The sequence below is a fragment of the Cyprinus carpio genome, chromosome B2 (genome assembly GCF_018340385.1).
Source record: "Cyprinus carpio isolate SPL01 chromosome B2, ASM1834038v1, whole genome shotgun sequence".
Taxonomy (NCBI): domain Eukaryota; kingdom Metazoa; phylum Chordata; class Actinopteri; order Cypriniformes; family Cyprinidae; genus Cyprinus; species Cyprinus carpio.
The window spans coordinates 32,055,628-32,080,262 of NC_056598.1; the positions used below are offsets into that span (position 1 = coordinate 32,055,628).

Genomic DNA, 24,635 nt, shown 5'->3' on the forward strand with positions numbered 1-24,635 from the left:
ACTCTACAGTTCACCATCATAAATCAATATATACTGCCAGCAAAAACTCTGCTGCATGATTGTTTATATTGTAAAATATGATTATTGCAAACCATGCAATATGGTTTAAAACATGCATATACCATGCATTCAATTTTATATTATCTATATAAAATCGAATGCATGGTATATCTACCCTAATCGGCATATATACAGTAATATGTTAAATAGCAAATCTTGATTGCTTTGTTTGTTGCAAAATGTGACTATAAGGGCATGAAGTTAAGATATTATAAACATTGACATCATGATGGTCTGTTCCAGCTGGTTGCCAAGGCAACATTTCTTATTTTCTTGATGTACTGAAATACTTTTTTACAAGTATAAACACATGACTAACACAAAAATATACTAAAACTGCAACAGAAAAGAAACAAAAAATACATAAAAATTAAAACTTACTATAGTTGTATCCCAAAGATAATTTGATGACTGCTAAAAACTAAAATCAGTATTTTATGATGTTATGACTGAGGTTTCAGTATTACAATGCATTATGAAAATGCAAACAACTGTTTATTCTAAAACTGTAGACTGTGCTTTCACATTAAAATATGGGTTTTATTTGTTAACTTTAGTTAAATACAGTACATGAGTTAACTTGAACTAACACATGATATATCTTTATATATGCAACCATTTATCATCTTTAGTGTTCATTGCTACATTTGCTAATACAATTTTTCAAATCAAATGTTTGTAACATGCACTGTGACTTAATGAACAGTTAGTTTTTATTTTAAAGATTAATAAATGCTGTAAAAGTGTATTACTCATTGGTTTTTCCTTTTAACTACCATAAGCTGCAAAATGAGTTTTTACTTTAAAGGGCTGTTTCTACCTGATTTAACTCACAAATCTAGTTTTGTTGATGACGTAATTTTTTTTCGTCTTGAATAAAACCAGTTAATGTAGATGTTACCATGTAGTTTTATAAATTTGACGAGTATTATTAATATCTCAAATATTGAGTAATTAAAAAATGCCTAATGTTGACCACTAACTGATAAGGTGTGATTGCATTGCTCAGCCTGTTGAGTTAACTTTGACTTGTTTTCGTGCAGGTAACTGTGAGAGCAGCGAGACCCCAGCTGCCGAGAGCACATAGCATCCCGACCCTCTGCCCGACCCACAGCCGCCCACCGGGGTTTTTAGCGCAGGCGTCTCTGCGGACAGCCCAGACCGGCACGACCCCCTCGGACCGGAGCCTTGGACCCTGGAGCGGAGTCTCTCTCTCATCCAAACTTCTGTAGTTCATTTTCCCCTCCAACATTTATTGTAAATCGGGGGTAATTTTGTTTGTTTTTTTGTTTTTTTAAGGTGTTTTTTTTTTTCACTTGGACTGCAAATAAACAAACAAATTAAAAAGACAACAAAAAAGAAGAAAAAAAACAGAGACTTTTCCATGTATGGCTTCGGACTGGTCGCTCATCATATTGATGAGCGTGAGGGGTGTTTTCTCTCCGTTTAAGACGTGGCTCATCAAGACGACTGCAGTTTCTACCGTGGGACCGTTTTTTTACTCATTCTGTCCTCTCTCTTTTCATTGGCTCTCGGCTTCACCGTGACCTTGCCGCATCATCACGCTTATCAGCCAATCAGCTGCCTGGAAGCTCCACGGTCACCTGACCTCTGCTGTGTTCCGTGTAGTTGTACCATTTTTCCCAGCTGATTTCTGCCAGCTTCACTGAGCGTCTCACTTTCTAGGACAAGCTGACACTCTTACTAGTCTGCTACGATGATAGTTAGATTTTCTCATTGGTGTTAACGAATAAAGGACTTAACGGGCACACGGACTCGTGCTGTAGTGAATCTGTTTCTACATCCGGCCCCTGTAAAAGAGAAAAATATCTTCACCCCAACGTCTCTTCAAACATCAAACTGAGTTGGTAGCTTCGTTTAGGGGCAGATATAATGTTTAATATTTCTTTTTCCTTTTTTAGTTGAACTGATGAGAATTTAACATTTAAAGCAGCATCTCGGTATTTGTTTTTATTTTTCCATATTCTGAGGGTTTGTATTGTGTTGACCTTTTTTTTTTTTTTTTTTAATATCGGTTTACTATATTAACTTTTTATCCATTTCATGTCGTTTGGAGACGATTTGTCAGAAATGAAGATTTTCTTCGTGTGTTGGAAGTTTGAGTGCATTTAGACCGCAGGAAAAAGTAAAGGACAAAAAAAAAAAAAAGTGTACCCTTGAATGTTCTGTAAATTTCTATGCGTATATTATCACTTACTAGCACACCATGTCTCCGAACTCCTTTACAAAATACATAGTAATATCAAAGGTAAAAAAAAAAAACATTTGAAATAAAATTTTGTCTTATGTCAAAACATGGGCCTCTACTTCAGTTTTTCTCACCAGGAATAATCTATTAATTGTCTTGAATTTGTTAATTGTGGATAAATCTGAAATGTTTTTGGAATTAGTCTCTCTTCTGTTTACCAGTGCTGCATTTATTTGATTAAAAAATACAGTAAAACAGTGAAATATTATTAGTTTAAAATAACTCTTTTTCACTCAAGTATATTTTACAATGCAATTTATTTCTGTGATGCGCAGCTGAATTTTCAGCATCATTATTCCAGTCTTCAGTGTCACACGATTTCTTCAGAAATCATTCTTATTTGCTGCTCAAGAAACATTTCTGATTATTATTATCAATGTTGAGAACAGTTGTGCTGCTTCATATTTTTGGGAAAACTGATACATTTTATTTTTCAGGATTCTTTGATGATTCTTCTTTGAATAGAGAGTTGAAAAGAACAGCGTTTATTTGAAATAGAAACCTTTTGTAACATTATAACCTCTTTACTGTCACTTTTGATCAACTTATTGCGTCCTTGATGAATAAATGTATTAAGAAAAATCTTACTGTCCCAAACTTGAGATTGTTAGTTATTTAGGACATGTGATATTGTTAATGTTCAGCAGATGGCGCAGCAAACACAGGCGCTGGCTCTACAGCACAAAAACTGCATCAATGAATAGAAGCACCCGTTTACAGTCTAAACAGCTGTTGCGATTTATCAAGTGATTGAGGAGTGTTTGTGAGAGAACTCAATAAAGCTCTTTTTGAAGCTGACGTCTTACAAGCCCGGGTTTTGACAGCTGTCTCGGCGTTTACCACTCGCGTCCCGCTCAAGATTTCACATGCGTTTCATTTCGTCTTCTGGGAACAAGCAGTGTGTGTGAAAAACATTGAAGCAGGATGTGGAAACCAAAGAAGTTTAATTAAACACGATTTCAACTATAAAAAAATCGTGCAATCTACATAATTTCAGTAATATTTTGTAATGACAAATCAAATGCGTCGAAATTGATTTCCATTTGATGATGGCTACAGCTTCCATGCGTTCTTCATCATGGTGATGAAATACTCATCGCTGTCGACAGAAGCGCTGACTCCGCTGTAATAGTTCACAAACTCCTCCAGCGTCACCTGTTATGGGAAGAAACGACAATTAAGCATGCTATGGACGTGCAAACCTGTTGCTTTCAAAGATATAATTTTATTAGAGTACGCAGCACATTCTGATTTGCATCAATTAATAAAAATGTTCTACATTTACCCCCATTATGGTGGAGTTACCAGCACGACTAAAGAACGATAATCGCGTTTATTATAAGCGAGCGCTGTTTTGTTGTCTGCCGCGCATTTAAAGAACGACTTTTAAAACTTTATCATCATCAGAAGTTAGAACTCAGCAACGTTTCTGTTTATGCTAGAGGCGCACTGCAGTTGTGTCATCTGCCGCTTTAAATGCTCGCGCTCTTTAAAACAGGATGGGCTCTGATTGGTTGTAATTGTTTTTATCGTTCATCGGCTGGGGAAAAAATCGTTCTGAAAGTGATTCTCCGAATTAGAACGACTTTTGAAACTTTCAAATCTTTATCGTTGAGTTAAGTGAAGCATCATTGCTCATTTGACATGCAAATTAAAGTCTTAAATGTTCAGCAACAAAACATGCTAGATTGTAAACTTCAGAATTAAAGGGAGTCAGAAACATCTTCAAAAGTGGATTTTTGCTGAAAAAAAAAAACCTGACTGACATTGTGAATGGATTTAAATGGAATAAATGTGACAAGGAATTAAGAATGTACAGTTCACTTTGCAATTAAAAATGATTAAAAAAATAAGGTGATAAGCAAATTTTAAAAATAAGTGTAATTTCCAGTTATGTATAAATTCCTAATGTGGTTTATTTATTTATTAATTTTGTATAGATTAGATTTAGTGGAAGTGGCGATTATTATGAAAAGTTGGTTCTTCGGCCTACACTTTTTTTTTTTTTTGTTAATATGTAAAATTATATTTAATATATTCAAATATGAGGATGTAAGGATGATGATCACAGTAATATTATCAAGTCTGCAGAACCTTATCAGACTGAAAATGCATCCCATATCTGAAAAACTGGAGGTACCTTTCCATCTTTGTCATATGGCGAGTCAAAGTTTTCCAGGAAAGAGCGGAAGACTTGTTCTTCTGTCCACTCTCCGCTCTTGTATTTGGGGTGATGTTTGCGTTGTAGACACCCTGTAGATCTTCTATGGTCACGACTCCATCTCCTGTCTTATCAAACTTCTGAAAAGCCTGATCGATCGTCTGTTTGCGTGCGCTCGACATGGGAGGCTGAAGCAAAGAAACAGAAGCAGGTCGCATCGAAATAACACCAAAAACTTTTATGTGCCCTCAAAACACATTCTTACCCTTAAATTCTCAAGAAACTCATCAAAGTTGATGGTGCCGCTTCCATCCTTGTCCATCATGGCAAAGATCCGCTGTGCTCTGTCCCTCCCCACAGACACGCCGTAGTTCTCCAGCCCCTTCTCGAACTCCTGGAAGTTTAGAGATTTACTGCCATCATCATCCATAATGCGAAACGTCCTGGAAAGAATTTATATTCTTAGTTAAACAAACATATTTTCATAATTTCCACCCAAATCCTCTACCTATGTAAAAGAATTAAACAGAAAGATGAATATTTAAAATACTGATTTATTACCTCACACTGTCCAGAACATGTCCATGTCCCAAAATCCCTAAATTAAAAGTATATTTCCTATAAAAATATATAACTAATTCAACTTAAAAACACAGTTCAGTTGCTGCCTTTCATCAAACTGTCTGTACATATCATTTCAACTCGTTTTTTACGATCTTGAATATATCTGAATCTCAGTAACTTGAGTTAAAGCTATGAAAAAACAAGTTGCCGTGACTTATTAATCATATAATTTTTCACAGTGTTCTAAATTAGAAATGAGAATTTCTCTTAAAAGGCTGTTTTAAGATTTATTAAACTACATTCTAGTTTTTTCATACATTTCCATTTTTCAGATTCTCACTACTGTAATGCTAAACAAATAACATTTTATGTAAACCGTATTGTGAATAGTTTTTGTGCATTTTTAATATGTTGATTTAAACGAAGACCATTTACTGAATGCACATTAGGCTATACAAGAAAATTCTCTTTATGTACAATATAGTTTCTAAATTTTTTTTTTTCTTTTGACTTTGGATGGAAATACGCCTTGATTTTGAGGTGAAGTATGACTTGTTTTTCCTGAGATTCATCCCATCACTGGATCAGTCCCCCTGGTGTAACCTATAAAGTTAATTATCCTGTTCAAGGGCACAGTGGTGATAATTCCTCATCAGCTTCAAGCAGGAATCAAAACAACAGCTTTACTAATGCTGCACCTCAGTCTTTCTACGAAACCACAGACTCATACATTCACAGTAGATTGGTTTTTAATAAACTGGGGTATTTCTCTTGCCTTCCGAGACCCTTGATTCCCGCCGCGCCTCTCTTGAGGCACTGCTGCCTGAGCTCCTGCACTGCATCTGCGGCCATGGCCCCTCAGCTCAGTCCCGGTGGATCCACTTCAAGAGATTAAGAATGCAGAAATGCACTGAGGTGGTCCTCAATGCGTCTCGTGGGCAGACAAGGAAGTGCTTTTATGTAGCGCCTTCTGTTGGCCTGGAAACATATACTCATAGGATGTAACCACAGCAACTGTAGTGTACACATAAACCGCCATAAAACACAATAGAAACGACAGACTTGGCTATTTCATCTTTCTCTGTATGAGAAAAAGTCGAAATGAAAAGTTCCAGATTACTGACATCTGCCAGGCTATATTTTTATCATATTTATCAGACGTTTTTTCACAACTTAGTCACTTAGTCTACGTATCCGTTGTGAAAAAATAAACAAAGATAAAAACATCACTATACGACTTTTATTTAGCCTCGTCCTTTATGTAATTTCTGCTTTTTGATTCGTAGAAAAAAAAAAACGGTTTGATATATAGATTAAATCAAATAAATATGAAATACCATAGGCCTACCTGTCTTTTGCGGTAGTCTCTTGCGAAGTGTGTGCAGTCTCACGTGTTTCTCAGGTGCACCTGCGTGTTTCTCCGCCCCCCAAACGCAGCTCTCTTTTTGATTGGCTGTAAGGCGTGTCAATCATTACCTTCTGCGTTCAGCGTCTTTATTAATCGATTATCGTCAACATTTAAAAAAAAAATTAGAAATAAAAACATATTCACATTACATTTTTACATTTATCTATCTATATTTATCATAGTTTCTTCCAAATACCAGAGTTAGTCGACTGCAATTATTTCTGCTGTTTTTTTTTATATTGTAAAACGATATAGAATCAAATTCAAAGTGTAATAGCTACATTTCCGAATTTTTATTTAAATTTGTATTAATGTCTAACTGAGTTTTACTCTAATAACAGTAACTGTATAACCGTTTTTAGGCGGGAATGCATGATCACGTGATGCTAAATCGGCCTGAAGGAAAAACGCGTTTCTCATGAAATTCAAAATATGGCAGACTTTTAACTGGTGTATTCATCTGTATTTACCACGGTAAACTACGACACGTCAGTACAGGTAAACTGTCTATAAACAACCCTTCTTCATGTCTGAGCTAGTTTGTAGTTTGAGTTTGTTGTTTTAGAGTAGGCTAGCTGTCAAAACCACGACAGGGAGATTCTCATGGAAATACATCCAGATAACCTTTCACCCACATTTTTTTTTTTTTTACTGTAATTCCAATTCCCTTTCATTAATTCCATTTATTCTCAATGATAACGCTCATTTGTTTCACATTAGTAGTTTTTGATTGTATTATTATTAAAGATGGCCCATAGATGTTCTTAACAGGTTCACTCATGTTGTAAATAGCTGGAAATATTGATATTGTTTTTTCTATTAAGACACTCACATTTACAGGAAAAGCAGCTGAAATGCTTTTAATTGCTTTCGTCTGGTGTGGAGTGGAAAGTAACGGAGACAAACACCCCAGTTTTGTCAATTTGTACCACTTGGAGGAAGATTAGATTCTTGGACCAACTGAGAAATAGTTTATGCTTTCTTGTTTACTGTGTGTCAGTGGTTTTAAACATAAACCGGACTTCTCACAGAGCATTAGAGGTTGTATAGAGTTATTGGTTTCATGGGCACAACAGTGATATGCACCAGTGACGCTGCGGTCAGAAAGAAGTGACCCGGATCTGATGGTCGTCCTACAATGGGTTAAATGATTGGAGCCAATAGCAAGAGTTGTATTTGTGGTCATGTTGAAATCGTGCTTATCAAGCTGCTCTGGTGATGTTTTCTCTACCACCAGTTTGATTTCTGTACGTTTTCAGGCTTTTGAAAACATTTGAGTTAATGTGATGGTAAAATCCCAATAATATGTTAATTAACATGATTTTACAAACGTACTGAGCCAGTAAGAAGTATTCACACCCCTTGGACGCTTTTATGTTTTACAACATTTAGCCTCAGAAGAATAAATTAGGTTTTTTTTGACACCAATCAACAGCAAAATATTCTTTCATGTCAACACACATTGTACATCTGGCTGCTGAAGGGTTTTTTTGTAGTGAATTGTTATTTAAAAACTGCTCAGGCTTGGTCAGGTTGTATGGTGGTTGTGTGTGAACAGCTTTTTTTTTATTATTATTATTTTTAAAGTTCACCCATAAATTAGCAAACAGATTGGGATCTGTGGCCATATTACAAAAAAATGTTAGTAAGGCAATTTGTGTTAGAATAACTTTTAGCTCTTCACTTGAGACTTCTTGCATTTCTTAATGATTGATTTAACTGCACTCCAAGGGATACTTTGTGACTTGGAAATCTTCTGGTATCCATTTCCTTCCTTGTGCTTTTCAATTAGCTGCTTAGATTGAGCTTTTTTTCCTTAATGGCGGATCTGCCACAGTACTGACTCACCAGAAAGTTGGACCTACCAGATTGAGGTGTATTTATACTAGAATCAAGCCCCTTGACAACACGGGTGATCTCAATTTACCTGTTTATGTGACCTCTAAACCCAATTGGCCACTCCAGTGATGGTATAAATGTGTCATATTAAAATATTTTGGACTTTACATTCTGAGAATCTGTTTTTGCTTTGACGTCAACGAGTCGTCCACTTATTTATGGTATTGTTTTAATTTTTACATTTTTTTTTTTTCGTCCTTACATCACCCCTTGCAGCAATCGCTTAAACATCAAAGCGTTGTAAACAAGATCTCTCCCACTAGAATTGAATTCTTCTGTTTGTGCCGTGACGTTGCGGCATTGTAAATCTGCCGTCTACACATTTTGTAGTGGAGCATAAACAGGAAAGTGAATTTAGAAACTCAAGACAAATAACCAACTTTTTATGTTTTGTTGTAAGCTGGGTATGTTTATTCAGCCGACTTTAGAAATTCCATTTTGGCACAAGTGTAAAATAATAAATAAGTTTCTGTCTCCCTCGTGAAATATCTAAATATAAATGAAAAGCATTTCGCAATAAATACCGTTTATCCACAATACAGATGCATTGCATCGACATTTCTGCTGTTGGTGTGAAAAAAAATCCAACACTCCCAAACGCTGATCATGATTAGTTGACATGGGAAACGTAACAACAACACACATACATTTGCATTCCTGTAATACTGTCGCAGTACTTTCAGTTCATTTGTACACACAAATACAGACACTCAAGCACTCCACTCCAATATAAATGGACAGAAGTAGAGTCACTGAACCCCTTGTCTTATCTGCATTAGCTTTTTCAGAGGGGGACAAAAACTTTTACATGCTAGGTGACATCTATAGTTTAAAGGAATAGTTCACTCAAAAATTAAAATTTGCTGAAAATGTCCTCACCCTCAGCAGTCCATCCGAGATGTAGATGAGTTTGTTTCTTCATCAGATTTGGAGAAATGTTGCATTACATCACTTTCTCACCAATGGATCCTCTGCAGTGAATGGGCCGTCAGAATTAGCATCCAATAAAAACATCACAATAATCCACAAGTAATCCGCACCACTCCAGTACATCAGTTAAAGTCTTGTGAAGCCAAAAGCTGCGTGTTTGTAAGAAACAAATCCATTATTAAGACACGTTTAACTTCAAACAGTTGCTTCTGACTAAATAATCCATTGTATATATTTGTATAGGATATAATAATATCCATTATATTCAGACTCATTCTGATAGCACCCATTAACTACAGTGGATCCATTGGTGAGCAAGTGATGTAAAAGTGTTATATTTCTCCAGTTTTTGGGAGAACTATTCCTTTAAGTTAATTTACAGATTTTATTCATTGTTTGCAATTTTCCAAAACAAAAAATACATTTTTATTTGCACAGACAACACTGGTACTGCCTTATCGAAGCGAGCGATCACCTTCTGTATCCAATTAGCAAGTTTAGACACAGTTTAATCGCTTACTAGGGTTCCACCAATGGCAGGGTGCCCTAAATTTCTAAAAACAAATTGAAGACATGTTGTCTTGTCTACTGCTGATATTTCCACAGGGCAGGATGTACTGATTGTTTAAAGTTGAGTAATTCTTTGCACTGGGTTTGACGGTGTGTGGCAAGATCTGGGTAATTCCATTTTCATTCAGAAGGTACATTGCATTTTAATTTACAATTTAAATACCTAAATGACATAAATTTTCCACCTGAATTTAAATGTAATTGATCTGAGTAAAACGGCTGCATGCTCCATTAGCGGTTGCATTGTTTTTACAGTAATTCCATTAGCACAGAAGGAAAGATGTGTTTAGGGCTTGATGGATCCTGGCGTGACTCCAATCTCATTTGTAGTTTTGTCCTTAATTACTTCAGAGTTATTCAGTCAGACCACAGTCTTTTTCAGTGAGAAAGAACAGCAAAGAATGAAGAAGCTATGTGAATGAATATAAGAAACGTAGTTGTAGATTATTATAATAATCTATGAACCAATTTGGGGATTGTGGCTCATTTGAAACAGACCAAATCCAACTATATCAGATTGTTCAGCGAGCTTTGTGTATAAACCAGATTTGTCCTTTTGTGTTTCTGACTTGACAGACATGAAATGTGGTGTTATATACAGGAATTAACCTGGAATGTAGCAGTAAAAAGACTGGCTACACTTTTTACAGCATGTTTCTGAAAGGCCAAGGCTAAATTTACTGCTTAATCCTGTACGTCTGAACATCTTAAAACTGCTTACAACTCCACCATTAGTCTCTTAAGCAGTTCATCTTCACACATACAATGATCAGTTAATTGCGTTTATGACAGATTTCATGCTCTGTAATTAGTCCAGTAACTAATTTAGTCCAGAAAAGAAAACATAAAAGCTTTTTCTGTGGAAGGGTGAAGCATGTGCAAGGTTCAAGGGGTTTAATGGCCTGATGATGTCATAGGAGAACCATTTTAAGATGCACAAAATTTTAACTAAGTACCTGTTTGGCTTTAGAAAATTTCAAATGGGAAAATTTGCCCAAGATCACATTTCGGCTATATATCTATATACTTTAGTACATTATTATTATTTTAAATCAATATAAATTATTGCCTGTCCAATTTTCTTTGTAAAATATATTTTCATGCCTCTCATTTGGTTCTAAAATGAAATTACCCATGTTCTTGACAGGTTTTGTGAGGTTTAACCCAATTTACTGTTGCTTTAGAACCCCAAAACCAATACTTTGATCTAAAGAATCAAGAATTTTATGAATTTTTGATGAACTTGTACAGCAGAAAATGGTTCTTTTGAGGACAGAACTTTGTTTAATGTGAAGTGCTACAAAGAACCTTTATTTCTAACAGTATAATGTTCCATCTGCATAAATAAAGGTTACAATTACTTGTTCATAAATATGTTCAAGGATAATAAATGTATATGTTTGCTGATGAGAAGTACTAAACCTGGAATTACTTTCCAAAAGACAATGTATCTCAAGTATCATTGTCTAAAAGAATGTAAACATGAACGTGACCATGAGAAAAATGAACTTTTAAGATTTTTGAGGGACGACACCTTTGGGAAAACTTTTTAAGCTATAGTTTACCCTATTGGCTCTTGGAATTGGATTGCCTGTTCCTATTTTAAATGTAAATATCAGGGTGTAAATTGTCTCAAGGACAGGAGAAGTTTGGATTTGATCAGACATGCTTTGGCAAGGCTTTAAGGTCAAATTCAGGGGTTTGATGTAGTGTTTATACGTGTTTCAAGTGACAGTGTTGTTTTAGGTAATATCCATCCTAGGAGACTTTTGGTCGAGAAGCATTTTTCTACATGTACATGTATACCTCTGATTCATATTTCTGACTAGCGTAATCCCAGGAAGTGGGTGCGGTAGAACAAGGTTCATTGCATGTACATTCTTCTAAGAAAACAAACAAAAAAGAAACGAAGAAAGAAATGAGGTAGTTTTCACAGCTGCGTTGCACTTCATACTTCAGTATTCAGATTCGTAACAAAAGCGAGCAGCATACAGTTGTCGCTGTAGCCCTCTACCAGTAATATATATATTTATATCTTCGGTTAAATACTACTATGTCTGTACTTATTCTTCTGCAGAAGTTTCCAGTGGAAGGCGAAAGTAGTCTCCCTCCAGGCGCCAGCTTTTGGTCCCATCGAATTAAACCAGCGATCCACCTTTGAATAAAGTCCATTGCCCTGTGCTAATCAAAAGTGCCAGTAACCACTGAAAAGGCAGAAACACAACTTTATCCCATAGTTGCCAAGGCCTTAGACATTCAGACCTTGTTTTTTGTGTTTTGCGTATCCCTTTTCTGTAGCTTTCACTCTTTCCATGGTGGCATTGTGGGTCCCTCTCAGCATCTTTTTCAGAATTGCAATTTGCCCTCCGTTCTCAAATAGTTCCATGGTTTCTGCGTGTCACATGGTTGCCCTTTCCAAAGTTCCTATGGTTACCACGGAATTTTGAAACGTTCTCTGTTGCCGTCGTAATGTATAGACATTCTCTCTGATGTTTCCATAGTTACCGGAATGTCATACGCAACCGCATGCTCTCGCAGAGACGTTCTGGATGGTGTAGAACCTGTCCTTGTTGTCAAAGAAAGACATTTTCTTCTCAAACTTTGTAGGGCGACAACATGGGGCGTAGCGTGCCTTGTCTTTTTTTTTGCATTATTTTCCCGTCCTCGCCGGCCCCTCTCACTGGAGCCGTTATTTAACTGCATGTGCTCCATTACAAAGTCATAGTTGCGTCGTTCGTGGATGCACTTCCCGCTGCAGTACCTAAAGCGCACCGTCTCGTCGCTCTCGTACCCGAGCCCGAGCTCGCTCACCGTGAGCTCGATCTCGTGTAGAGAGCACGGCTTTGGGCCCTTCCGTGCTCTTTTGGTTCTGATCATCCTCTCCTTCTGGTCCACCAGGGTCGCGATCACCTTCTTCAGCTCGCCCTCGGTGAAGCTTTGGAAGAGGTACGAGACTAGAGGAAGAAAAATACCAGAGGAGAAAGTTAATGTTTAGAGGTTGCTCTTTCACAATTCAGGAGAATTAACTGAGTTCTCAGGTCAGAAACATACTTTACACAAATATGCTTTCCAAACGTCTTACTAATATGCCATTAAACATACTTAATGTGCGTTTGTGTTACTGTGCCGGTAACAAACCTCAGTTCTCAAAGGGCGATTGAATGTCATTAAACCAAAGCCAGGCTAATTTAGCATGGGTTCCCTCCAGATTTTCTGTGGTTTTGGTTTTGGATTTATGAGTAAAAATAAGGTCCGTTGTTAATGTTACTTTAGCATTTTGTTCTACAACATAAATTATGCACAATCAGGCTTCAGATGTGAATTCTGAAGCCACTCTGGGTCGGACAAGTTGCTGTATAAGAATTATAGCAGTTGCTTGTCAAGCATATGAACTCACATCCTTGTAATTTTTTTTTTTTTTTTTTACAAAATACATTGAATTATGTTCTTGTCTAAGGTCTGATTTTACTCAAAAAACAACAACAACAACAAAAAAACCTTGGGAAAAGCAACTCAAATGCAAAAAATCTTCTGGATTTTGTGTAAAAGCTCAAAGGCTTTCTCATTAGGTTTTTTTTTCCTTGCCATGATGGTAGTGGATCTGAATGGCTCACTGTAGAAGACTGTGCTAATATAGCAATTCTTGTGGGAACACGTACTTGCATTACGTTAGTCTGACACATCTATGCATTCACATACTTGTATGTGCCTTAGTTGTGTGTTTGGTTTTAAGTATCAGTTTTGTGTTATATGTTTTTCCTTAGAAGTAAAAGTAGACATAAATAAAACAATTGTAGAAATATGGTAAGAAAATGGACCTCATTGAGAGTGGAAAGCATATTTAATTTGACATGAAAACAAGGCTAAAGTTGGGTTTAGATGTTGAGTTCATTCTATAGGTTCATTGGACCAGCATGAGTGTTTTGAGACAGCATTGCCACTGAAAATGTTATATTCACTGATTTTGTACATCCATTTTTCAATGTCTTGCAAATTCATTGTATTCTACATTGTTGTTATGATTCTGCTGATTGGCCATATGGCCACAAAGGTAATGTTGTTAATCTAGCTGGCTAGATTAAGATAAATATAACTTAAAAGCATTCAGTTAGAATGTGTTAAAGCATCGTATATCATTGTTTTCCTGCAAAAGAGTGGTTTTGAATTTATAGTTAACTGCTGTCCAGAGAAAAAAAAAAAAATTATATTGTTGAGCCCTGGATTTTATATTTTTTGTACTTTTCTTTCATTTTCATCTGTGTCTAATTAGATTTTTATGGTGTCTACCTTCGCTGTGGTCTCTAGAACTATAAAATGAATGTGGATAGGCAGTATGTTTGGGCTTTATAGTTAGAAATTTGAAATGTTCAATATGACTTTGTCTTGAGAATATCTGACTTTGATTGAGACTTTAGTGTCTTGGCAAGCACAGTTTGAAAACTCTAAAGGCGACACGTAAACATGTTAATTTCTGGAAACATATCTGACAAAGTGGGAAAATTAAGCTTCAGGTTTCCATGTGCTCTTTCATTTGTTTATGTCTAGGTTAAGGCTGTGCAACTAAATGCAGTTGCAAAAATTAGTGAATGTAAATATACCTAATACATTTTGATGGAAGTGAATGCATGTGTCAAACTCTAGGGCTTAACCTGCACAATCTGATTCAATCGTTCACTTTAAACCGTTGTAATTATCAGAGTTGTAAAGCAGGATTATGTCCATCTTTAGAGCACTGCCCTTTTGCTACTCCATCCCTGACCCTGCACCTAATAGTGTTTTCTCTAATCAAAAAAAACACACCTGATTCCATTTATTAGAGACACCATGTTGGGTGTGAGCTAAGGAAGATATCCAAAATGTGTACCAGGTTGGGAAACACTGCTCTATATGTAAGATGAGAATAGGTCTGAATAGTTTGAATAGTCTGGGTGTGTTTAAAGAAAATTGCTTTTGCATGCAGGTACACACTGTTCATGCAGCTGTTCCAGCATATAGTGTATGAAAGGGTTGAAGAAAAGGTGTGAAAAGTATTACATATAAAGTATATATAAAAAAAAAACATCCAGTGTACCTTATGAGTTTAAGGCAAGTTTTGAGATGTTGTTTCAGAAATAATAGAAAGAAAACATCCAAAAATACACTTTGTTTATTTTATTGCACTCAATATATTTGGTCTATAGATTTGAATTATAATAAGTATATATTTAAAGTTTTTCTCTACTTCTGTAGCACTTAGCTACATAGACAAAACTTTACAGTTTTATTCCTATCTATATTCTGAGGTTTTTACAAAGAGTATTGTTTATATATACTTTGCACCGATTTTATACAAGACTGTTTCCATAAAAAGCCGCGGTCACATTAGACTTTTCGTTCCATTGACTTCCATTCATACGCATGCGAATGCGTCAGACCGGAAACGCCGGAAAAGTCTGTGCGAAGATATTCCGCATTTCGCTGCATAGCAAAGTTCAAGTTTGAACTCTGACCTGTGATTTCGCATCACGTGAATGTGTGAGACCAATAGAAAGATCAAAAAACATCACAAAGTGGCCTCTCGGTACAGAAATGGAGGAATCCCTAATTTTAGCATCATCCTGTTTTATACAACACAACTTTAAAAGCTTACAAAAATCACATAAAAAGAGAAGCGGCTTGGATTGTGGTGGCAAGGGAAACAGGAGCGGATGGTACGTTTGAACAGTGAAACGTGTAATTTTATGCTTTTTTTTTAATTACATGAGATTTGTATGTGTGCATGTGTGTATTTTATGTATATATTTCTTTTCTTTTATAGGATTACATGTCTGTCTATATGTAGCACTGTGGTCCTGTGATGCACAACATTTCACTCCCTTGTATGTCTCCTCATATTAAGAATGACAGTAAAGCTTGTTTGAACTTGAATTATATCTACTGATTAAATGTTCTACTCTGTTCACCTGGGCGGTCTTGCCTTAAATTTCAAGTGATCTGACAGGTAACTGTGAACCTCATGTTAAATAGTGAGCAGCACTGGCTGCAGAGGCTTGTCAAGTCTGCATCAACGTGACCTAATCCACGCTGGCAGTGTTGCTAAGGAAAACCAAAAAGAGGTTTCTCTTACATTCTGAGAGAAGAGAGCCCATGTCCTCCGTGGCTCTGACGCTCGGCGCTCGGCGTGGTGCTGGCTTCCTCCCTGAGGTTGATGAGAGTGAAGATGAGGGATGATAGTGGCAGTTCAAGTCCTGTGGCTGCTGGCTGTGAGGAAGGGGCTGATGAAATCCCTAAGGCCTTTGGGTAGAAAGACCCAACAGGTGATGTGGGTTTTCATAAGCAGGAGGAACAAAAAAACGAGGCACCAAACAGGATGAAGGCGAGGGTGACCTCTTGTCCATACCCTCATCTTAGAGCAGCGTGGAGCATTGAAACTCTGAAAAACACATGTCAAAACAAACCCATTAGACAACTCATCGATGTTTGGTTAAGCTCAGACCGGCTTGCTGAGATTTTTATCAGTCTTTGAATATGTGGCTTTTTCTTCCTATTTATTGAAAGCTTTCAGTGAACTGTAAAAACAGTTCTGAGGAATAGTGGGAAAATGCATGGTCTTAAATGAATAGTTTGGCAAAAAAAAAAACTTAAGTTTTAAGACTTAAGTATGCACTAGGGACTTAACATTATGTGTGTTGTACTTTGCTTTCAGCAGCATACTTGACATACAATGTGTTTTTTTAAAAATAAGCCTTAAGTATACAATAATACAACCTACTGTCTGTGTTGATAGGTTAGTTATTATCACTTGTGCAGGCTGAATAGAATGAGGTTCGTTCTTTCAAGTCATGATCTTTTCTACGCATTGTCTCCTTTCCCCAATTGATTCCTCATCTTCATGAAGGTGTGTCCTCCATAACATCCACCTGGGTGGAGACCCGACATTATTGTATGCAAGCAAGTCCAAACAATTAGTCCTACTTTTCCCGAGGGGGAATCTTTGTTTGCAGAGATGATCCATTCACTGTGAGCAGATTTATGACGGTAAAACAGACCTCCATTAGTTGTTGAAATTACCTACATGTGTTGAAGATTAATCTAGATTTATTTTGTTGCATTTTTCTTAAAAAATAAAGGATTTTATTGGCATTTATAGTTCCATGAAGAACACACGTGGAATCTTTCCATTCCCACAAAAGTTTATTTAGATTTTTAAAATCTGCTTCAAACTGAAAGGTTCTTTGGGGAACCAGAAGTGGTTCTTCTATGCCATCACTGCAAAAACACACATCATTTTTAAGAGTGTATGGTGAAAAGGGAATTTTACTATAGTTACGACACTTTCTCTTGACCAGAATATTTAATAAACAAATACGTTATGGGTGGTATGGCTGATGGGGCGTTCCAGTTTTTTGGGAAATCTAAAGTGCTTTCTTCGAACCTTCTATGTGGGCCTGCTGGTATAACGTCCCCTGCCAGATCTATCTGTTGTCTTTTATTTGTTCAGCTAAACACAGGTCTATGGAGCATATATCTATGCCTGCATGTACACACATATTTTTCTTTAATCCTCTCAAAAGACTGCATTCTTTCCCTACTGAGGAATCTCTTTCCAATGCTGTGTCGTGTTTTTGCAGTGAGCGTTCTTTTTTTTGCTGAAAAGTCTTTGTTTTCATTGCTATCACTAGGTAGGTTTTCTCCAGAGTAGGAGAGGGAAGGTGGAAAACTCTCTTCCCCAGATGAGGAAATAGCAGATGGGTAACATTTAAGGACATATCCAGACACAGTATGCTGGAAGTGTTTTGCCAGACTGACCGTATGTATGGTGGTCTTACTGGGTCAGTGTGGATCGGGCTGCCGATTCATGTTGGATCTAAAGTAGAGATGCTCAAACCAGTGCTTGCATGCAAATATTGGCCCATGATGATCTGTAATTTGGTCACTTTGTGGTTTAACATTGTTTGCTGTATTTAAAAAAAAAAAAAAATTGCATTGAAATGTAGACATAAGTGAAATTTCATTTCATCATTAAATGTACATTTTCATTTAGTCTGGAATAATGCAAGTTCCTTTTGGCCCACATACATTAATGAAGTTTGATTTTTTTTTTGCCCTGGTCTAAAGAGTTAATGGGTTGTCTAAAGTTATGGTGAATTCAGATAAATTACCATGGCTCCAAATGCCCCAAATTAGAGATAGATACATAGATTTTTTTATTATTTATTTATTTATTTAATTAATAAAGAAGAGGAGTGGTTCATGTCTGGTTTATATGCACCCTGAAAAAAATATGTACAATGAACAAGATAAATGCATTTCCCCCACTATTTTATAGTTCAAAAATTTTGCCATATTGTAATGCTGAATACAGTGTTTTATTTTTTGGGACAATTTTTTTTTATTTTATTTGATTTGATAAAAAGTATTTACTTTGATTATTATTTACTTGACTATTATTTACTATGATTATATACTTTGATTACTTTTTGATACAGTGGCATTACCCTCTATGTATAGAAAGAGCTCAATATCTGTCTAAATAAAAGTAAACACAAGCTATTATTGTTTTTAATAGCAAAATGAATGCCTTTTTTAATAAGCCTGGAATTCATTGTCTCATCGAACTTCTCAAGCTGTTGGAAAGCATGTAGTCCATTTTTGTTGTGTTCTGGTCTCTTTATCTCGTTTTGCTGTGTATTTTGGAAACGACATTATCACTCTCGTCACTTTCTTCACTTGACCAAATATAGATCTGGCATGTCTAAAATGCTCAAAACAGATTGAAATGAATAGATAATGCATTATTTAAATTAAATTCATGAAAACATTCTCCGGTCCTATTTCTTCCCAAACTCTCATGAAAACACTGTCACTGCTATAAAAAATCTTTAAGGTCCTCTAAATAGGCTTCATTTTACTTCATCAAAATGTCAAATGGGGATGAATTATGCCCTGCATACGTTCTTGTTGGGTTTTCAGGAGATCTGTGTATTTTGAAATCCAGGGGTAATCCGGGCAGCAAAATGTGTTTAACAATAAAACAACAGAACACTTCTGTACCAATAAACTGTCTTCAGATTCATACGGTATTACCGCTAAGCGATTATTCGCCTTTCTGCTTTAATCGCCCTTTAGTTTGCAGATGTACAAATAATCAAACAGCAATTGAGTTTTCAGAGATGGCCGTTTGATGAATTGGCCTGTTGAGGTGAATCGTTTCCATCAGTGGTGTTCTGCTAATTAACTTTTATTTACACAGACCATTATGAACGCAATGGACAATTACATTTGAGACATGCTTCATGCTGATTATTGAGTATGACGTTAACCTGCAGTATGTTTGATGAATTATGTTGTATATTAAGTGTTACCCTCATCATCTATTTTAAACAGTTGTGATCTGACTGATTGTAAAACATTAGTGATGTATTATAATCCTTATTTCAGAGACTGCCTGCAACATACTTTATGATCATAGCATCAAATAAGCAGCATTCTTTTATTTTATTTTTATTTTTTTTACTAAAATTAATTTTGCTTGCAAAAGCTGCAGCTTTGCCTCCTTTAGCAGATACTTCTGAAATAAAGGCAATTTATTATAAAGGAGCCAACAATGTCACAATTCAGAATTTTTAAACAAGAACAGTAAACTTATTCTGGTTTACTTTTGAATTGTAAATAGTTTCTTCATGCATTTATAACTAATACATGACAAAAAATGAGATTCATGGCATTTATTCCATGTGTATTAACTTTTGAGGCCATTAACTATTTTTCTTCCATAGATTCATAACTGTCCATTATATCATTCATAACATGAAGCTGTTTTACTAATGATATCAGACTATATTGTTCATTTGTTGTAAATAATCTGATATTTTGGAACTGCATGGACACAAACTAAAATAAAACGGTAATATGTTTAATTCACTGTATTATACAGAAATAGCCGTTGCCCAGATGGTTATTTAATACATAAACCTTTATGTATAGTGTTACTGCCAAAAACAATGTTGTGATTTATACTGTAAACATCATATGATATTATGCATGCTGTGATATTGGTGTTGTCAACTTTAACACACCCAGCTGTAATTTATATGACTGCATGTGTGTCTAAAGTTTTCTACTGGCAATTGCAGATGATTAGAAAAACATACAGTGTGACAAACTACCTGTTTCCTGAACAAGTTCTATCAGCTCTGGAAAAGGTTCTCATGTTCAAATTCAAATGAGAAACTTTCCAGAACTCAGGAAACTGGTAGTTTTGTCACTCATGCTTAATTTCCAGTAAATGTACTGAGACTTGAATTCTTGCTATCTAAAGCATATTTTGGCAACATCTTTTGAATTTCATTCACTTTTCCACTGTTTTCCACTCCATTTTTGATCTAGTATTGAAGATTTTTTTAAAAAGGTTTTTTTTTCCTTTCTTTTTTTCATAGACACAATAATGGAGTGTTTGTTTAAAGTTACTGGTCTTTAATAACATTCCCAAAATGTTAGCACAAAAATGTTTTAATTTAAACATCGAAACATGAAAGTTCCGAGAACATTCAAAAGTAACACTCCCAAAATATTTACAAAATGGAACGTTACAAAATGGAATGGTTTTGCTAATGTTTGTATAGATAAGAAATCAAACATTTTTAAAATTTAAATAAAAAAAAAAACTATGCATTTTGAATGTTCAGAGAACATTCATAAATAATGTTTCCATAACAAATGTGAATGTAAGCAAAACTTTCTTAGAACGTTTTTATTTTTTTTTAAGCTGGGGAGGGTTGACATTTTTTAACTGGAAAGAATGTGGTGTATAAACAATTTCACTCAGGAATTGCTAGTAATTTTCACCAACAGTTACAAAGAAACAGCAAGTAACACTTTGAATTAATTTACATTTTGAAGTAGGAAAACTGAAACAGTATTTTATTTTAAAACATACTCTAATAATATTATTATTATTATTTTTTTTTTTTTTACAGTGTTGAAAATAGATCAGACTTGTCCAGGCCTTTCCAGTTAACCTTACATTTTGACATGACTGTAAGAACCCTTTCCCATTTTCAGTCCTTTCACTCACACATATATCAAAAAAAATAAGGGCTCCATAAATCACATCAGCTAAACATTATAGTTTAATAACTCTGTGTCAGAGCCATAAACTGTAGGGTGAAAGGTGAAGCCACTTAATACATGATAAATTCTGATGAAGCGTGACACCTACTTTACACTCTTCATTGAAAAGCACAGACGCGTAAGGCTTTGGTCACTTCAGCCGTTTGCACCGCTCGTGTCCATCACAGGGCAGATAGGTGGTGGCTGGGCAGCAGAAGGGAGGCAGGAACGCACTCCAAAGATCAGGCTGGGATTAGCACTAATGCGGTGCCTGCTTTATCTAGCGTCCACGTGGGCTAACACCTGGGATTGGATCGTGGGGTGTGGAAGCAGCCGGCCAGGCTAATCTCACTGTCGCCTCATCCGTTGGATTCTTACACACACACACACACACACACACACACACACACACACACACACACACACACACACACACACACACACACACTCACTCAGACACACAGACACACACACACACACACTCACTCAGACACACAGACACACACACACACACACACACACACACACGCACACACGCACACACACACACACACGCACACACACACACACGCACACACACACAGACACACACTGTGTTTATTACTGTGATTTATTTTTTTAGTTTTGTTATATTTTTAGGGCCAAACTAAAAGCCTAACCAGGGACAAATAAACAATATAAAACATAAAAACATAAATTTTAATATAGTAATATCTTTATTTTTATCATTTTTAAAATGTTTATATTCATTATATATTTATTTTGATTTAATTTTATAAACTGTAAAAAATTGTATATTAGTCGTAAACAAAGATTATTGGAGTACGTTTTACAAGAAAATACTATTTCACGTTTTTTCTACTTCAAAATTTCATATTTAACTCAATGTGTTACGAACCTTTTTCAGTAATTATTTATAAAATTTACTAGCAGGTTTGCTGCGGTGAAAATATATTTTCAGTGCATATTTAACTTTTTTGTTGTTTATCTGTTTTGTTTTTGTCTACTTCAAAATTGAATGTTTAATTCAAAGCCCTACTTGGCCGTTTCCTTGTAATTACTTGTGAATTTTATTAGCAAAGTTTATTGAATGAAATTGGTTTCCAAGTAAATCCTACACCTTTTTTTCCAGTGCATGCGCTGAAGTTTATTTAAAGGTTCTTTGTGAGCTAATTAAACTTTTGGTATTAGTAGCTCATCTGTATATAACAATTCTAAATACGACTTTATCTCTAGACTACTTGTATATAAAGATCTCAATCAAATATAAATGAATCTAAAAATCTCAATCAAACTTGTCACATCTCAGCTGCCAACACCATCATTAGATTCAGTCATACATACCTTGATGTCTGAATGCCATCGCATTAGATAAAATTCAAAAGTTTAGTTTCAAGAAAAGATCCTGCGTGATTTAAAATACTTGCTTTGATATGTTGTTAATGTTGTCTAATGCAATGACATTAAGACATTTTCACATCTGGCTAATTACGTCTAAAAGTGTCCAGATACTTTATACGGGCTTCTGTATATGAAATGTTTGCAGCAGTTGAAGTGGGTCACTTACAAATCTGCCAGTGGTTACATAACTAGACTGTATAATCAAACTATTTTAACATCTATTGGTTGAAACAGTTTGCTAGTCTCTGTGTATTTAATTTCTGAAATGTATTTTTTAAACAGAGGAGTAGATAGCATGCTGAGTTATCAGTTGTTATGCCAATGTGTCCTGTCATCTGCTGACCCTAAATGTTACATATAAACTAAACATGATGTCACATTCGGGCTCAATTTCAAAATATGCTATAAACACTGACAAAGGCTCTGAGCATCTGCTCTTAGAAATCGCATGTTTACTGGAAGTGTTAGTCGACAGCTGTGAAAGACACCATTTAGCATTTAGTTTGTGTATTTGGAGGTCAGCCAGTCCATGTGTGTGGATGCTATGCCCTGAAATACAACAGCTGTCATGTACTGAACCTGTGAACGAGTGTAAAATCGGACCATAACCCTGGAACTAACACTTCAATACGTAACGCTGAATGATGCATATATCTGTACGAAGAGGCTGAAACATTAGCGCCATCATCCTTTCGTTTTGACAGTGTAAAGATTGTGCGCCATTCAGGAGAAAGGAGAATGCCTTTTCAATTATAATTCAATTAATTTTTTACAATCCAGGTTGACTTTAAATGTTAGTAGAATTCAAATCATGTTCAAAGAAATAAAAAAGCCTAGTTTGAAAGCCTTAAAATTTAAAGGTTTATAGGCTATACATATTTAATGTTTGCCTTCTGTGTTTGAAAAACACTTAATTTCACAGAGTGCATTACCCGTGTTGTATAATTAGAATTGCAATTCAGTAGATTCTTGTGATTCCAGTTGACCCTTCGCCAGGAGTTTGATTGACAGGCGATCTGACCAATCACAATAACCATTTTGTCCGACAAAATAAACCAGGGGTGCATTTCTCAAAATCATTGTTAGCTAACTATTAGTTCCATTGAAATCTATTGACAACGACGGAAATTGCAACCAACTTGCGTTTTGGGAAACGCACTTCCAGACAGGAGAGTAGAATAACGTTGGTGGACTTGAACTTGAAAAATGGTGTGAATTGACATCTTTCCACGGCTGAAACAAGATACCATCTGATGTTCATTCATGTTTATTTTGTGCTATACCTAGTAAAGCCACAAAACGGCAGTTATTGTTTAAAAATTACAAAATTTGAGAGCTGAGACTTTTTCATATCAAAAGTCACCTGCTCTGTCAAATTTAATTTTTTTCAAATGCCATCCCATTCAATTTCCTGTTTGTTTTGGCCAGTTTAAATTCACACTCATACATTTTGCACAACCCTGACAGATGCTTCAACATGAAAAATAATTGCTCAATCATTGCAAATGCTTCAGAACATTGCACCAAGGTGCTTATGCAGGTGATGTGGGTTTGAATTTGGCTTGTGGCATTTGCCGATCTCATTCATCTAATGTGTTGCGAAACTTATCGGCGCCTTTGGAGAATGCAGGAGTTACATTAGCTCAGACCACAAAATTAAGCCCTATTTGCACGGGATTAGTATTATCTGGGGACTTTGTGTGATTTTGAAATTACCCCCCCACACCTGACATTCGTGTGGTGCATTCGCATGGGATAAGCAAAGCCTGTGATTTTACTCAAATTTACTGACTTATCTCCTGGATACGATGTCAAGGCTTTGAGAATCCCGTTCTATGGTCCAGTTAGATGAATAAAAAAAGAAACTAATATAGTTTGTGCCTTGTGTCATTTACATTTCACCAGGTTAAAATATATCTCAAGCTTTATGCTTGATTTATTTGTAACACATTAACCCCAAAACATTTTCAGCTTTGCTTTCTGCAAATTGTGTAGTGATATGGCAGCACCCAAAATGCTATGAAACAATCCAACGCAACTCCATTTTTTGCGAAAGATGGCTAAAAAGGTGCACGGGAAACAAAAACCTGGGAAAATGCTATACGACCTGCCAAATGCTGGCCAGGTCACAGAGATGCCAAGGACTAATATTATCACAGGACCTCGGTGTTCGGTGAAAAATGGTAGGTCATTTGCGGGGGGGAATTTTTACTTTACAAATTAGACGCTGATGAGGCAAGATGCACATTTTCTTCTCACTCTTCCCAGTTAATATCAGTATG

General features: G+C 35.8%; 1 long non-coding RNA gene and 2 pseudogenes across 3 annotated transcripts in view; 1 reads left to right on the forward strand and 2 right to left on the reverse strand.

Annotated features, from left to right (window-relative positions):
• Positions 1-3,254: 3,254 nt before the first annotated feature.
• Positions 3,255-6,537, reverse strand: LOC109092748 (annotated as a pseudogene).
• A 270-nt stretch (positions 6,538-6,807) lies between these two features.
• The window catches only part of LOC122136293, a 46,364-nt gene continuing 28,536 nt past the window's right edge, over positions 6,808-24,635 (forward strand). For all 3 annotated transcript variants that reach the window (XR_006154073.1, XR_006154074.1, XR_006154072.1), the window contains exon 1: positions 6,808-6,960. This is a non-coding gene — a long non-coding RNA (uncharacterized LOC122136293). The remainder of the gene's footprint in view (positions 6,961-24,635) is intronic.
• LOC122136292 lies at positions 10,820-16,246 on the reverse strand (annotated as a pseudogene).